A 14370-nucleotide genomic window follows, 5' to 3' on the forward strand; every position below is an offset into this window, starting at 1 on the left:
CAGAAACTCCAGGTTGGAATATTAACATTATTAGGAAAAGGATAGGTTGCTACTCACCGTAAAAATGACCCACTGAGTTGCAAACACGCACAATGAAAAGAATGTTACTAGCTTCCACTCAAAGCCTTCTTCAGCAAAGAAAACACATACACATACATACAAGCAAGCGCATGTCAGGCATACATGACCTCCGTCACCGGCAATGACAGACAGATTCTGGTCGGAGCTGCCACTGGTAGCCATAATGTCATAAGGTGTGCTTGATTTTGTGTGTGTGTGTGTGTGTGTGTGTGTGTGTGTGTGTGTGTGTGTGTGTTGGCTGAAGAAGGCTTTGGTCAAAAGCTACAATGTGTAACAGTCTATTCGTTGTGCCTGTCTGCAACGGAATGGGTCATGTTTACCGTGAGTAGCAATCTATCCTTTTCCTAATATTATTGCATTGTTATAAGTGTGTAAACTTCTGCAGCGGGTGCCAATCTCATTAAAAACATCCTGGGGTGTATACTGCTGTGTTATCTTTTAACATACTTAAAATACTAAAATGTACTGTTTCAGCTGAGTTACAGTGGCTCTCCTCAGGGCATAAACTGATTAAATGGGGTGTTGCAGTATCACTATGCCACCAATGCCACATTTATTAGGTTTTACTGGCCCTAAAATAACACTGGTCAGTATACGGATGGAGAGGCGTATTATTAGTGAGTTGTACTTCTTGCTGGAAACTGGCAGTCCACTATGAATCAGGGAAATTAAGACTTCTCTGGACAATAATGCTACTACCACTTACTAATGAATACAATTGCAAAATTTTTTTTCTTTGCTTTTTTTTAGCCACAAACCTAATCTACATCTACATAATGACATGGGAAATGGAGGACAGTGAAGAGTATAACACTTTGACAATCAGAAATAGCTGAATTCCATGCAAACTGATAATTTCTCATTAATGATCACCAATTAACAAACAGAAAGTGGTCTTATGCTGCATAAAAATCAAAGTTCATTCAGCTGTTACAGTGCAGAAGTTTGGTGGTTCCCTGGTGAGCTGCCCCTCTGCAGCATATCACATAACTTTCAGGGCCAATGAGGCTGATATTCTCATAATGTTTCCACATCTGCAGAAGTTATATGTGTTCATTTAGAATAAAACTGTATCACATCAAAAAATGAACAGTGTAATTTTACAAATATTATCTCATTTCTCACAGAAGTGTTTTTACACACAGTAGTAAAGAATAGTGTTTACACAGACAGTATGTCACATACTTCATACACCCATCACATTAACTCGTTATGCCTCATTTCAGTGTAGTATCACACTCAAGAAGAAACAGTTTATTTAATGCATCACAGTTTGGGTTTCAGAAGGGTTGCTGAACTGAGAGTGCCATTTATACAAATATTATAAGCTGTAACAGTAAAATGATACCAGTTTGTATTTTTTTATCTATCGAGAATATTGTTGTGTAGATCATTAAATTTCTTTTTTTAAAAAACTTAAATTCTTTGGATTTAATTGTGTTACAAATAACTGGTTTGAATCATGAGTACAGAAAGTGGTGATGCATAATCTAAATGATGCAGGAAAGGGAGAAAATCTTAGTGATTTGGGAGACGTTAGGAATGTAGACTCACAGGGCTGAATGTTGAGCCTATTTCTATTCCTTGTACAAGTGAATCACCTTCCACGTAACATACATCACAGTTGATTTTTGCACATGATGACAGTGTTTTAATTAATATGATTAGAAATAATATTTTAAGAAATTGTTAATGTCCCTCAGAGAATTAATGAGGTTTCTTGCCCAACAGTTCACAAAAAAGCAGTATAATCATTTCTGTACAACAAATACAATAACACCAACAATTACTGTAGCACACGAATGGGAATCAAAAGCTAGTGAACAATGATCCAAATATACCGTCCAGTCACATTAATGCGACCACTTGTCAAAAGCCTGAATTGCCACCGTTTGCACTGTGGACCACTGTGAGACAACGCAGGAAGAGAGTCGGTGAGGTTCTGAAGCGTACTGACAGGGACTCCTTGAGGCTCCATGATGCGAACAGCCTCACAGAAATGCTCCCACAAAATCTCAATTAGATTTAAATTCAGGGAGTTTGATGGCCGGGGGAGTATGATATACTAATCCCATTGCACATACACTGCGAGCTGTGTGGCACATTGCACTGTCCTGTGCTGAGGAAAAACAAACAGCAAATATGGGTGGACATGGTCCCCAGGGATAGGTGCATACTTGTGTCCACTGACTGTGCCTTCCAGAATATCATGAAAACTTTCCAAGCCACAACTCTCCATCCTCTGGCCAGGATCCTTCTGACAAATGAGGCAGGGAGTTTAAAGACATTTCACACCTTTCATGTCAACAGACAACTGCCCGATGCACCATAATACATGATTATCTGCAATGGAAACCTGTATCCGCTCAGTGGACATCCAGTTGTGGTGTTGGCATGCAAATTCCAGCCTTCATCGCTGATGAATGGCAGTCATTACAAGTGCATGAACCTGGCACTTGCTGCGAAGATCCATATGCAGTAACTATTGATGAACAGTGGTTGAGTAGACTCTGTTGGTAGCCTCTTGCCTCACCTGGATGGTCAGTCACTCAATAGTTGCACGTGTATTCACATGTATGTATCTTTACACACATCATTCACCCCTGACATCTACAGCCCATGAAGCATCCCAGTTGCCTTGATGCCGGTTTTGGATAATACCATTTGGCCATGCCGAGTATACTTTAACCACAGAGGCACACAAACAGTTTACAAACTTAGCCATTTCGGAAATGCTTACAGGCTTGTCCTGAAAGTCACTAATCCTGAGTTACTGGGCATCAGATAAATCCCTCCATTTCTACATTATGACAACTGCAGGGCCATTCCATGTCAAATCACCCAATAATTCTAGGATTTGTAACCCTCGATCTCATATTTTCATGAAACTTTATACGTTATCCTTTACCTATAACATAAGTACTTCTGGAAATTCTTTTTGGTCACAGATAATTTTTTTAGATATTAACATTTTGATATGGTGATGTTCTGATAATTTCACTCTGGGAGAATGTCCATGCAAAGTGGTACTTATCTAAAGAAATACTCATAACTCAGATGTATATGAAGCCTTTGATTTTGAGGCTTTCAAAAACCTTTAAGTAATAGTAACTGTGATTTCCACATATAGTTCTTTCTTGATCATCTGCAAAATTTGTGTTGGACCGTAACACTACCAAATCTGTTTGTTTTAACTCAGCTCTGAAAATTTTTGAAGAGCTTGGAGATGAAGGTCACCAAATGGCATGGTGTAGTAAGTAATTTTCCAACACTCCATGAATTCATATCTTATGTTGTAAGTCATTGAGCACTACATCAGTTAAAACATACCACATTACAAACAGAATGATAAATGGCTGCATCACAAAGAAAATATGACCCCTCTCACAGAAAGACAAAGAGCAACTGAGACCAAACAGACTGATTGTTGCATGCCAGTGATGTTCAACAATACATGCTCATGACTACTGCAGTGGCTTCATTCATACACAGATTTCAAGTAAGCTACTGCAAGCATGCAGATAAAAGTGATATTATACTCTTTCAAAAATCATTTAATTAATAAAATAGAATACATTTTTCACATGTAAGATTAATTTGTCTGCCTAAAATAATTGATATTTAAATATCAAACAATGCGAACTCCAGGTAGTAATATCCACAATGTAGAGAAAGACAGATTGCTACTTAGCACATAGAAGACACATCAAGTTGCAGACAGGCACAATTAAAAGACACTCACTTATAGCTTTTGTCTACAGCCTATAGCCTTCGTCAATAAAACACACACACACACACACACACACACACACACACACACACACACACACACACAAGCGAGCACACCTCACGAACACACGACAGCCAACTCTAGCATCTCAGACCAGAACACATCACATGGGATGCAAGCAGCAATCTGGAGGTGGCAGGGAAGGGACAGTAGCGTATGGGTAGGGAGGGAGAAAAATGCTGTCTGGTTGAGTGTGCAGGGACAAGACTACCAACAGGCACTGTGTCGGGAGATAGTGGGGCAGAGAGGTGGGGCAAAAAGGAGCAAAAAAGGAGAGGAATGGGGAAAGACGGGCAGATGCATTGGCAGAGGCCCACAAATAAACAGGGTGGAAGATGATAATGGGGAGGAGATGACAGGAAAGAAGGAGTGGATCTTGCTGGGGTGGAGGGTGTAGGGACACTATGTTACTGTAGGTGGAGGCCAGAATAATTTCGGGAGCGGTTCCACATGGTTCACATATTTTGCCTATTTTCACGTATTTGTGTGTATTTTTGTGTATCTGTGCATATTTTTGCATATCTATGCATGTTTCTGAGTGTCTTTTGTGTATTTTTATGCATCTTTACATGTCTTTTCACTTATACATCTCCTCTCACAACCATCAACACCCATATTGCCCATTTCTGCATCATTCCCATTTTCTTTACACCATTCCTGCCAAAACGGACTCTTGCTCCATCTTTCTTCATCAGTTCACAAAAGTATCCCTTTCCTTGTCTAAAACCTAGTCACACATCTCGTTTCTCAAATGCTGCCAAACCATGGAATCACCCCCCCCCCCCCCCCCCCCCCAAACAGCCTAACTAAAGATTCCTTTCTCTGGATCCTACACCACCTTTCACAATTACCTCTACCCTTTCATATTCTGCCAATCCCTGGCTCTCACAAATGTGGTACTGTAAAAACACATCTCCATGGCACACTCATCCCAGAACCACCTCTGCTCCCTCCACAAGACACTACTACTCTGTAATCCATACTCCACACATAACATCTCTGAAATTAAGTCCCTTGCTCTCCAGTACTTGGAGGAGCAATCCAGACACCATCTCCATAAGTTATCCAACCTGTTGATATCCTACTGCCACCTCAGAGCACCTCCAAGCCCTAGTGTACTCACAATGTTCTTCCTCATCCACCCCTCATAACAGCTAAATCCTGCCTAGCTGATCTTTTGAGCTTGCCACATCCCCCAAAACTCCCTGCCTGCCCTCCACTAAATCCAAATCCAGTGCCAAAACATACCTGTTTCACTGTTGTTAACCTTTCCACCAATACCCTCAGCTTCACAAAAGTTTCTGTCCTATACAAAGGCCTCACCTTTAGCCCTACACCAAATTTAATAATGCTGGACTTGTCTAAGACCTACTCTCCTTCTCCTGACCCCTGCAATGGAAGCACTTCTTTCCTGCCAGTCTCTCCAACCAAGACCACCCTAATTCCAACAATGAACCCTGCCTCGTCCAGTTCATACCACCATCCAACCATGATCCTCCCAAATCCCACCTAACCACCTGCTGCTCACCTTCCAGGAATTCCTTACCTCCAGCTTAGCCTCACCATCCTTCACCAGATCCCTCCCTCAGAACACCAACCTTTCACTAGAAGAAAGAAAATCCATACACAACATGAAAACAAATCCTGACCTAATCATCCTACCTGCAGGTAAAGGTTCCACCTCAGTTGTTATGAATCGCCAATTATCTGAATCCTCCACCTACAAACTCTGTCAGACTGGAAGTCCAATACAAACTCCAGTCCCTGTTTAAAGCCTTAGGCCCTTCCCAGAACATCTCCCCTGAACCCATTTCCCTCCTCACCTTTATGAAACCCCACATACCCACCTTCTACATGCTCCCCAAAATCCACAAACCCAACAATCCTGGATGCCACTTTGTGGCTGGTTATTGTGCCCACATTGAAAGAATTTCTGCACTCATCGACCAACACTTCAAATCAATTGCCCCTAATCTAGCCTATCACATCAAAGACACAAACCATTTTGACTCTCCACCATCACCACCCCTTTACATCCTGGATCCCTACTTATCACTGTTGACACCATCTTCCCATACACCAACATTCCTCATGCCCATGCTCTTACCACTACTGACACTATCTTTCCCAACATCCTTCAGACTCCAATCTCACTACCTCATCCTCATACACATTACTAACTTTACTCTAACCCACAACTACTTCTCATTTGAAGAGAAGGTACATAAACAAATCCGCAACACAGCCATGGGCACCCTCATGGCACCCTCCTATGAAAACCTTTTCATGGGGATCTTGAAGAGACTTTCATGGTCTACCAAAACATCAAACACCTAGTCTCATTCAGGTTCACTGATGCTATCTTCATGATCTGGAGTCAGGGCCAAGATACCCTATCTTCATTCCTTCACAACCTCAATACCTTTTCTCCCATCCACTTCATGTGGTCCTCCTCAAACTAGCATGTCACCTTCCTAGATGTTGATGACCTCCTCTCTGATGGCTCCATCTGCATATCTGCACATTAAACCCAGCAACAACCAACAGTACCTGCATTTTGACAGTTGTCATTCCTTTCACACCAAAAATCCCTTCCATACAGCCTGTCCACCTGGGGATGGTGTATCTGCAGCGACAAAAACTCATTTCCCCAGTATGCTGAGGATCTCACCAAGGCCTTCACACACAGACACTGTCCCCCAGACCTAGTCCGCAAACAGATCTCACATGTCATTTCCCCTCACACCCCCAATCCGCCCCACCATTCCCAAGAACTATCCACAAAGGAGTGTCCCCTTCATCGCCCAATACTACCCAGGACTGTAACAAATGAACCACATCATCGCCAGGGTTTTGATTACCTATCATAATTCCCTGAAATGAGTCATGTCCTACTCAAGATCCTTCCCACCCCTCCTAAAGTGGTGTTCCATCACCCACTCAACCCCACAACTTTCTAGTCCATCCGTATGCCACTCCCAATCCCAATCCCTTGCCATAGGTATCATATCCCTGTGAAAGACACATGTGTAAGAGCTGCCCAATCCACCCACCCAGCACTTCCTATTCCGGTCCTGTCACAGGTTTATCCTATTTGACCAGAGGCTGGGGCCAACTGTGAAAGCAGCCATGTCATTTACCAGCTCTGCAGCAGTCATCACACAGCTTTTTATACTGGTATGACTACCAACCAGCTGTTCAATAGGGTGAATGGCCACCACCAAACTGTGGTCAAGAGCAAAGTAGACAGCCTTAGGGCACAGTATACAGCTAACCATAACACATTTGATTTCAATGGCTGCTTCACTACCCGAGCCATCTGGATCCATCCCTCCACCACCAGCTTTTCCTAAATGCACGGATCAGAGTTATCCTTACAACACATTCTCTGCTACCATAATTATCGCACTACAGTAAGATACTGTCCATACACCGTCCACCCAACAGTTTCCACCCTGTCTGTCCTATCATCTCCTCCCCATTCTCAATCCACATCCTATTTATTTGCAGCCCTCTGCCAATGCATCCGCCTATCTTTTCCCGCTCCTCTCCTTTTTTTGCTCCTTTTTTCTCCACCTCCGTGCCCCACAACCTCCTAACACTGCGCCTGTTGGCACTCTAGACTCTGCACTCCCACCAGACAGCATTTTCCTCTCTCCCCACTTGTACATTAGTATCCCTTCCCCTCCCTCTGCCCCTAGCCCTTCCCCAGCCCCAGCCCCTCCAGATTGTTGCTTCCATCCCATGTGATGTATTCTGGCCTGAGATGCTGGAGTTGGCGGTCGTGTGTGTGTGAGGTGTACTTGCTTTTGTGTGTGTGTGTGTGTGTGTGTGTGTGTGTGTGTGTGTGTGTGTGAGAGAGAGAGAGAGAGAGAGAGAGAGAGAGAGAGAGAGAGAGAATGGTGCGTGTCTGTGTGTCTCTTTGGCTGTGGCTGATGAAGACTGTGCCGAAAGATATATGTGAGTGTCTTTTAATTGTGTCTGTCTGCAACTTGACGTGTCTTCTTTACAGTAAGTAACAATCTGTCTTTTCCTACATTGTTGATATTCCTACCTGGCGTTTCCATTCTTTGATATTTAAATATCAATTATTTTAAGCAGACAAATTAATCTTATGTGTGAAAAATTTATTTTATTTTATTAATTAAGTGATTTTTGAAAGAATATAATATATATCATATTTATGTATGCAGCTAAACATCAGTGTTCTGTGTGTTTGCAGTAGCTTGCTTGAAACCCGTGTATGAATGAAACCATTGCAATTGTCACGGACTTGAAATGCTAAATATCACTGACGTGCAAAATCAGTCCATTTGGTCTCAGTTGCTCTTTTTCTTTCTGTGAGACAGGTCATATTTGTTTATGGCACAGTCATTTATCATTCTATTTGTAAGGTAGTATATTTTTAACTGATGTAGTGCTCAGTTACTTACAATGGAAGATACGAATTTGTGCCACATCAGAAAATTGTTTACAACACCACGTCCTTTGGTGAACTACACCTGAGTAAAAACTCTTCAAAAATTTTCAGAGCTGAGTTAAAACCAAAAAATTTGGTAGTGTTATGACCCAATATAAACTTTCCAGATAATAACAAAGAACTATATGTGGAAATCACAGTTACCATTACTAAAAGGTTTTTGAAATCCCTCAAAATATGTGCTGAGATCATTTCAAAATACACAGGCACAGAGTTAAAAAATTCTTGAAGTCATTGTGTGCTAGGAGAATCTAAGTTAAACCAGAGAAAAAACTTCATACAACACGTTATAAGACCTGTGAACAAAAAACTAAAATCGGTGATGGAAATGAAAGTGACGCCAGTGACACAGACGTGACATTTCATGAGTCAGTGCTAAAAAGTCAAAGTATCAAGGATGCAAATAAAACTTTAAATGCCTTGCAGTGCTTTCCCTTGAGACTTTGTTGCATTCAAAATCACAGGAAGGCCTGAAATGGCAAATGGAAGCTAGAAAAAGTGAAGCATGTTTTGGAAGAAAAAGTGTACCAGGCATTGGATTGCAACCTTGAAATTTCTGGCAGTGGAGAGAATAGAATGGATGATGAAAATGTTAAGAAAGCCAAAGATTTTGATGCCATAATACTGTTAATGACAGAAAAGTAGCTGGTGTAAGGAGGTTTGAAAGAATAAAAGTTTAGACACTAGCTCCTCCGTCTTAGTGAAAAAAATAGAAAAAAAAGGCAGAATTAGAAAAAAAAGGAAGAATTCGAAGTTTGTGAGTATGTAGTTTGACAGGCAAGGAAACTGAAAACAAATATGGGTATTTTATCAATTTCCAAGCCAAAAAGAGGTAAAATGATCACTGATGAAGTCTTTACCTAAATGATGAATATAATCGAATGTTACCAGGAGTAAAAGACAAAGATAGCATTCAGAAGAATCTGTATATGCGAAAAAGACTTACCCTCTGCAACCTAAGAGAACTATATTACTGTTTTAAATGGGAGTAACCAAACATTAACATTTGTTTTTCTAAATTTTGTTCACTATAAAATCGATTTTTCTAAATTTTGTTTACTTAGACCAAAATGGTGTATTTTAGCTGGTGCTGCAGGCACTCATTCAGTGTGGTATCCACCAAAATTTAAAACTGCTTTTCGATGTGGAACACACTGAAGAAACATATAAAGAACTTATAAAATTTCTTGTATGTGACTTGGAATACTATGACTGCATTCTTAATCACTGTGATAATTGTCTCAGTGATGACAAATTGTTAGAAGTTTTGAAAGAAAAATTGGCTTACAAAGATGCTAATGATGATATTGAGCTCAGCCAGTGGATTAACAAACCATCAGACTGAAGTGGTAAAGAATATGCAACTGTTGCTGAATACACTGATTTGTTGGAACAAAATTATAGGCACTTTACCACATTCATTCATATCTGAAGTGTCAGGCAATGGCCCTGAAAAATTTGAAAGAAAATCTAACATCAGAAAAAGCAATTCTGGTAATAGACTTTGCTGAAAACTACAGTTTTATAATTCAAAATGAAATCCAGAGTTACCACTGGACAAGAAGCAGCCGTAGAACCACCCTGTCCGTGTTTATGTGATAAATGAGGCAAATAAATTGATAATAGCAAACTACTGCTTTACAATTGATGATATTGATCATGACATAGGATTTGTAAATGCTGTTCAGAATTAAATGGTTAAGTGTTTGGCCAAACACTACCCATGAGTCAAGAAACTGAATTATTTCACTGATGGATGAGCTGCTCAATATAAAAATAGAAAAAGCTTTAAAAACTTGTGTGAACACAAAAATGATTTTTCCATTGACACTGAATACTCCTTTTTTGCTACTAGCCACAGTAAATCTATGTGTGATGGACTGGGAGAAACTGAAAAACATGTACTGAGAAAAAGCTAAGATTCAGCTAGAGGATGATGTACAAGTAACAACTGCATTTGATGTTTTCAATTTCTGCGAGACTGCTATTGACGAATGCTTTTTCCATTTCTTAGAGAAAATCAATGTAGTTTCCCAAGGAAGAAATCCGAGAAGAGATTTTTGATGATACACACAATGCATGGTACCAGGAATTTTCACAATAACAAAACACTTTCCTGTGACTCATTAAAAATTAGAAAAGTAACTTGTTCTGCAAAGCCTTCCTTGATTTTCTCTCATCAGGAATGTGTGTGACAAAGAAGGGGGTGCTGATCTACTTTTTCTCCACCTATCTGGACTGTCAGTGTCTTTCTTTTGGCCTGAGAAGGAAGACTCTTGTTTTGTGCCTATGGAAAACATTTTATGTTCTGTTTGTGTACCTGAATCAAGTACATTATGAAGAATGTATAACTTTAATGAAAACAGTATGAAGTTAACAGAATCTAATTTCTTGCAGTAGGTTCAAAAAAGAGATGCTATTAAATCTTTCACTTTATGACTCCAAGAATCTTCACTGCTGAACATGTTTAAATTTGAACATTTGTCTGTCTCGAATACTTGTCATTTAAATATGCTCATTTGATACCCCAAATAAAGTAAATATTAGTAATGAAAATATATCAGTTTAAATTATAACTTTTAGCTCTGCACTTTTATTATTTTAACAAAACATGAGATATGTACTAAAGCTTAGGAGTCTACATAACATGCATTAAAAGACCTTGTGAACAATGTTCCAAATACTTTAACATATAATGTCTCTAAAACCTTTTTTTTTTTTTTTTTTTTTTTTTTTAAATCACATCTTATTTGAGTTTCAATTAAAAAAGCTTGCATTAAGTTATTAAACATTTTTCCTAGAAAGATACACTTTTCCTGGTATCTGGGAAAATATGATGCTTTGTTGAAAATTAGCAAAGTCCTGTTTCCTCCTCCACCGTCCCCTACAGTAATGGAATCCAAATGGGAAGCTTTTTGAAAACTTTAAAATATTTTCCTTCAAGAACTAAATGAAGTTCAGATAAAGATGGCACCACTTGTAGAAGAAGTTTTAAATACGGCTACTAATAGTGAAGTAAAAAGTATTTATCATTGTAGAATATGTAACAAGAAAGTTAGAAAAGAAACCCACTGTAACAGTTGCAAGTACTAGTTTCACAAAAATTGCAGTAAAATAAACTTAAAACTTGTTACAGAGGACTTTTCGTGGACCTGTGAAGTGTGAAAGCTGTGAAAGCAAATTCTTAAATGTTAAAAACAAAAATGAAATAAGCAGTGTGATGCAAAAAGAAATTGATGCTCCAAAAATCAAGTGTGCAGTTCTTTGTGATCAATATTCAGACCTGGAAAATGGTATTCCTCAAAAGCAAGTTGTGACTATTGTCAAAAATGCAGTACTGTTACAAACTTTACAACCAGAAACACTATATTAAATGATGTTTGTCAAGAAAACAATCCTACTTCCATAGAAAATGAACAACAATTCTCAGACAGATGAAAACTTGACACTGAAAAATATCAAGGCTTCTCTAGATTCTGAACAGAGAAAAATAATTGTAGTGGCGATAGTCATGGCTGAGGAACTGCAAGTAGATTGTTAAACAAAGTAAACACAAAAGCTACAGGATTTTTCAGACCCGATGCATGTCTAGATCAGTTACAAAATCTGGCTGATTCTTCAGATGTACAGTGTCTCTCCAATTGTGATGCTGCGATACTTGCTGGTGGATCTAATGGTATATACAAAAATGAAAGTAACAATGTTTTGAAGTTATGTCTCAGCGAATTCTCACATACTAATGTGATATTCATTGGTGTGCCATGCCATTATGACCTTCCAAATTGGCCGTGAGTGTGTGTGTGTGTGTGTGTGTGTGTGTGTGTGTAGACTGAAGTAATACAGAACCAATAAAGTTAAGCTGGCCTTCAGAGTGTGGAAATGTCTTTTATGAGTAAGTATGAAAGCCTTATGAAACTAAAGAAACCTTCCATATCTTTTTTATCAAAACATCCAGTCTATACGGAATAAATTCCTAAAATTTGTAATTTATTGATTGTCTGTCCTTCTGACTGTAGACATTACACGCCTCACTGAACACTGGATAAAAGCTGACGAGCTCCCATTTTTTTAATTTTCCGAGGTATGTCATGGGTGCTAGCTACTGCAGATCCAGTGAAAGGGGTGGTGGCTGCCTAATACATGAAAGATACGGCATTCAATACAGTGAAATCAACAAAACATATCATCTGAATGTAGAAAAAAACACTTTGAACATTGTATACTGTATACTGAACTGAAACAACAGCAAACAGTCATTGTTTGCAGCTATAGATCACCAGATAGAAACGTGGCTCACTTTCTACAAAATCTAGAATCTGCAATTAATTATTAAATTTCGAAAAGAAAAAAAAAAATATTGTGTGCTCTAATTTTAATGTGAATTTAGCAGTGACTTCACATGAAGCCAGTGATTTGTACTTATAGTTATTTCTTAGTTCCCATCATGCATGGTTTATATTACTGTCACCAGTACTTCGTGTTTTACGCATCCCCATAAAAATGTAAACTGTCTCCTATGTGTATTTAACTTTACGCCAGTTTTTAATTCAATCATACATATTAACTGTCCCCTATGTTTGTTTAGCTTTTTAGCAGTTTCTTATGCCCTCATACATATAAGCTTAGGCACTTGAAAATTTTAACATTAATACTGTTTGTATTATGTCTTATATAAAATGAAACGATCGCCACACAGTTATTGTAAACAATGTCCTATAACTTTGTATACTGTACACCACAAGGTGTCAGAGACAATATATAAATACATTAAATACATGAAAGAAATTTTACACTAGTTGTTACCATGGCAACAGTAACAAGAGAAAAACAATTCTGAAAATCTGACGCAGTGGATGTCAGGCCCGTATGAACTTACTAGGAGTGACCAGTTTTTCATCATAATAAAGTTTTTAGATTTCCAGTTTATTTGTGTGCCCATTCCCAGAAAAAACCATTAATATTTTTATCTTCTTAGAAAGTCTACAATCTGGAGAATTATTTCAGACCAAAACTAGATTCCCAGCAGGTTGCGCGAATGCCAAATAAGTGTTTTTAAATATTCTTCTAATTTTTCTAGAAATCTGAAAGTGACCTACATTAATATTTTTTTATAATTTTCTTTGTAACTATATAGTTTATTCAATACAAAAAAAATTCTGGTTTGAGATAAAGAAAATCCAGAAATTCTTATGTTATAGTTAAAAGCTAATATACAAAGTTTCATTTGACTTTCAGGCCACACCAAGAAGCACTTCCAAAATGTCTAAGTTTGTAAACTGTTTGTGTGCCACTGTGGTTAAAGATTACTCAGCATGGCAAAATGGCACTATCCAAAACCAGCATCAAGGCAATTGTGATGCTTCATGGGCTGTAGATGTCAGAGATGAATGACATCTGTAAAGATATGTACATGTGAACAGAAGTGCAACTGTTGAGCGACTGACAATCCAGGTAAGGCAAGGGGCTATCAACAGAGTCTCCGCAACTACCGATCAGCAAGAGTTGCTGCATATGAATCTTTGTAGCAGGAATCAGGTTCATGTACTCGTAATGACTGCTGTTCATTGGCGATGAAGGCTGGAATTTGCATGCCAACACTGGACATCCACTGAGTGCTGATAGGTGATCCTTGCACATGAATCACATTTTATGCTTCATAATTGATATTTAACCATGCTAATTTGAGACCCCTGCATCTGAGGCAGTAGCTGTCAGAACTGGTTGGACTTACCTGGAATGATTCCTTTTTCATCACAATGAAAAACTCTTTTATTTCTGATTTATTTGTGTGTCCATTCAAAGAAAACCCATTAATATTTTTATGTTATTAGAAAGCTTACAATGTTAGGAATTTTTTAAGACCAAAACTAGCTTCCCAGCAAGTTGGAGAAATGTGATACAAGTGTTTATCAGCGTCCTTGTAATTTTTCCGGAAACTGGAAAGTGACATACATTAACCATTTTTTCTTGTAATTTTCTTTGTAACTTTACTGCTAAAATAAATGCATTCTTGTTAACT

The 14370-nt window shown here is 38.7% G+C and overlaps 1 protein-coding gene across 3 annotated transcripts in view; it reads right to left on the reverse strand.

Moving 5' to 3' along the window:
* The window catches only part of LOC124613951 (muscle M-line assembly protein unc-89), a 722488-nt gene that overhangs the window by 195194 nt on the left and 512924 nt on the right, over nucleotides 1-14370 (reverse strand). The gene's annotated exons all lie outside the window — the stretch shown is intronic.

The sequence above is a fragment of the Schistocerca americana genome, chromosome 4 (assembly GCF_021461395.2).
Source record: "Schistocerca americana isolate TAMUIC-IGC-003095 chromosome 4, iqSchAmer2.1, whole genome shotgun sequence".
Classification (NCBI taxonomy): Eukaryota; Metazoa; Arthropoda; class Insecta; order Orthoptera; family Acrididae; genus Schistocerca; species Schistocerca americana.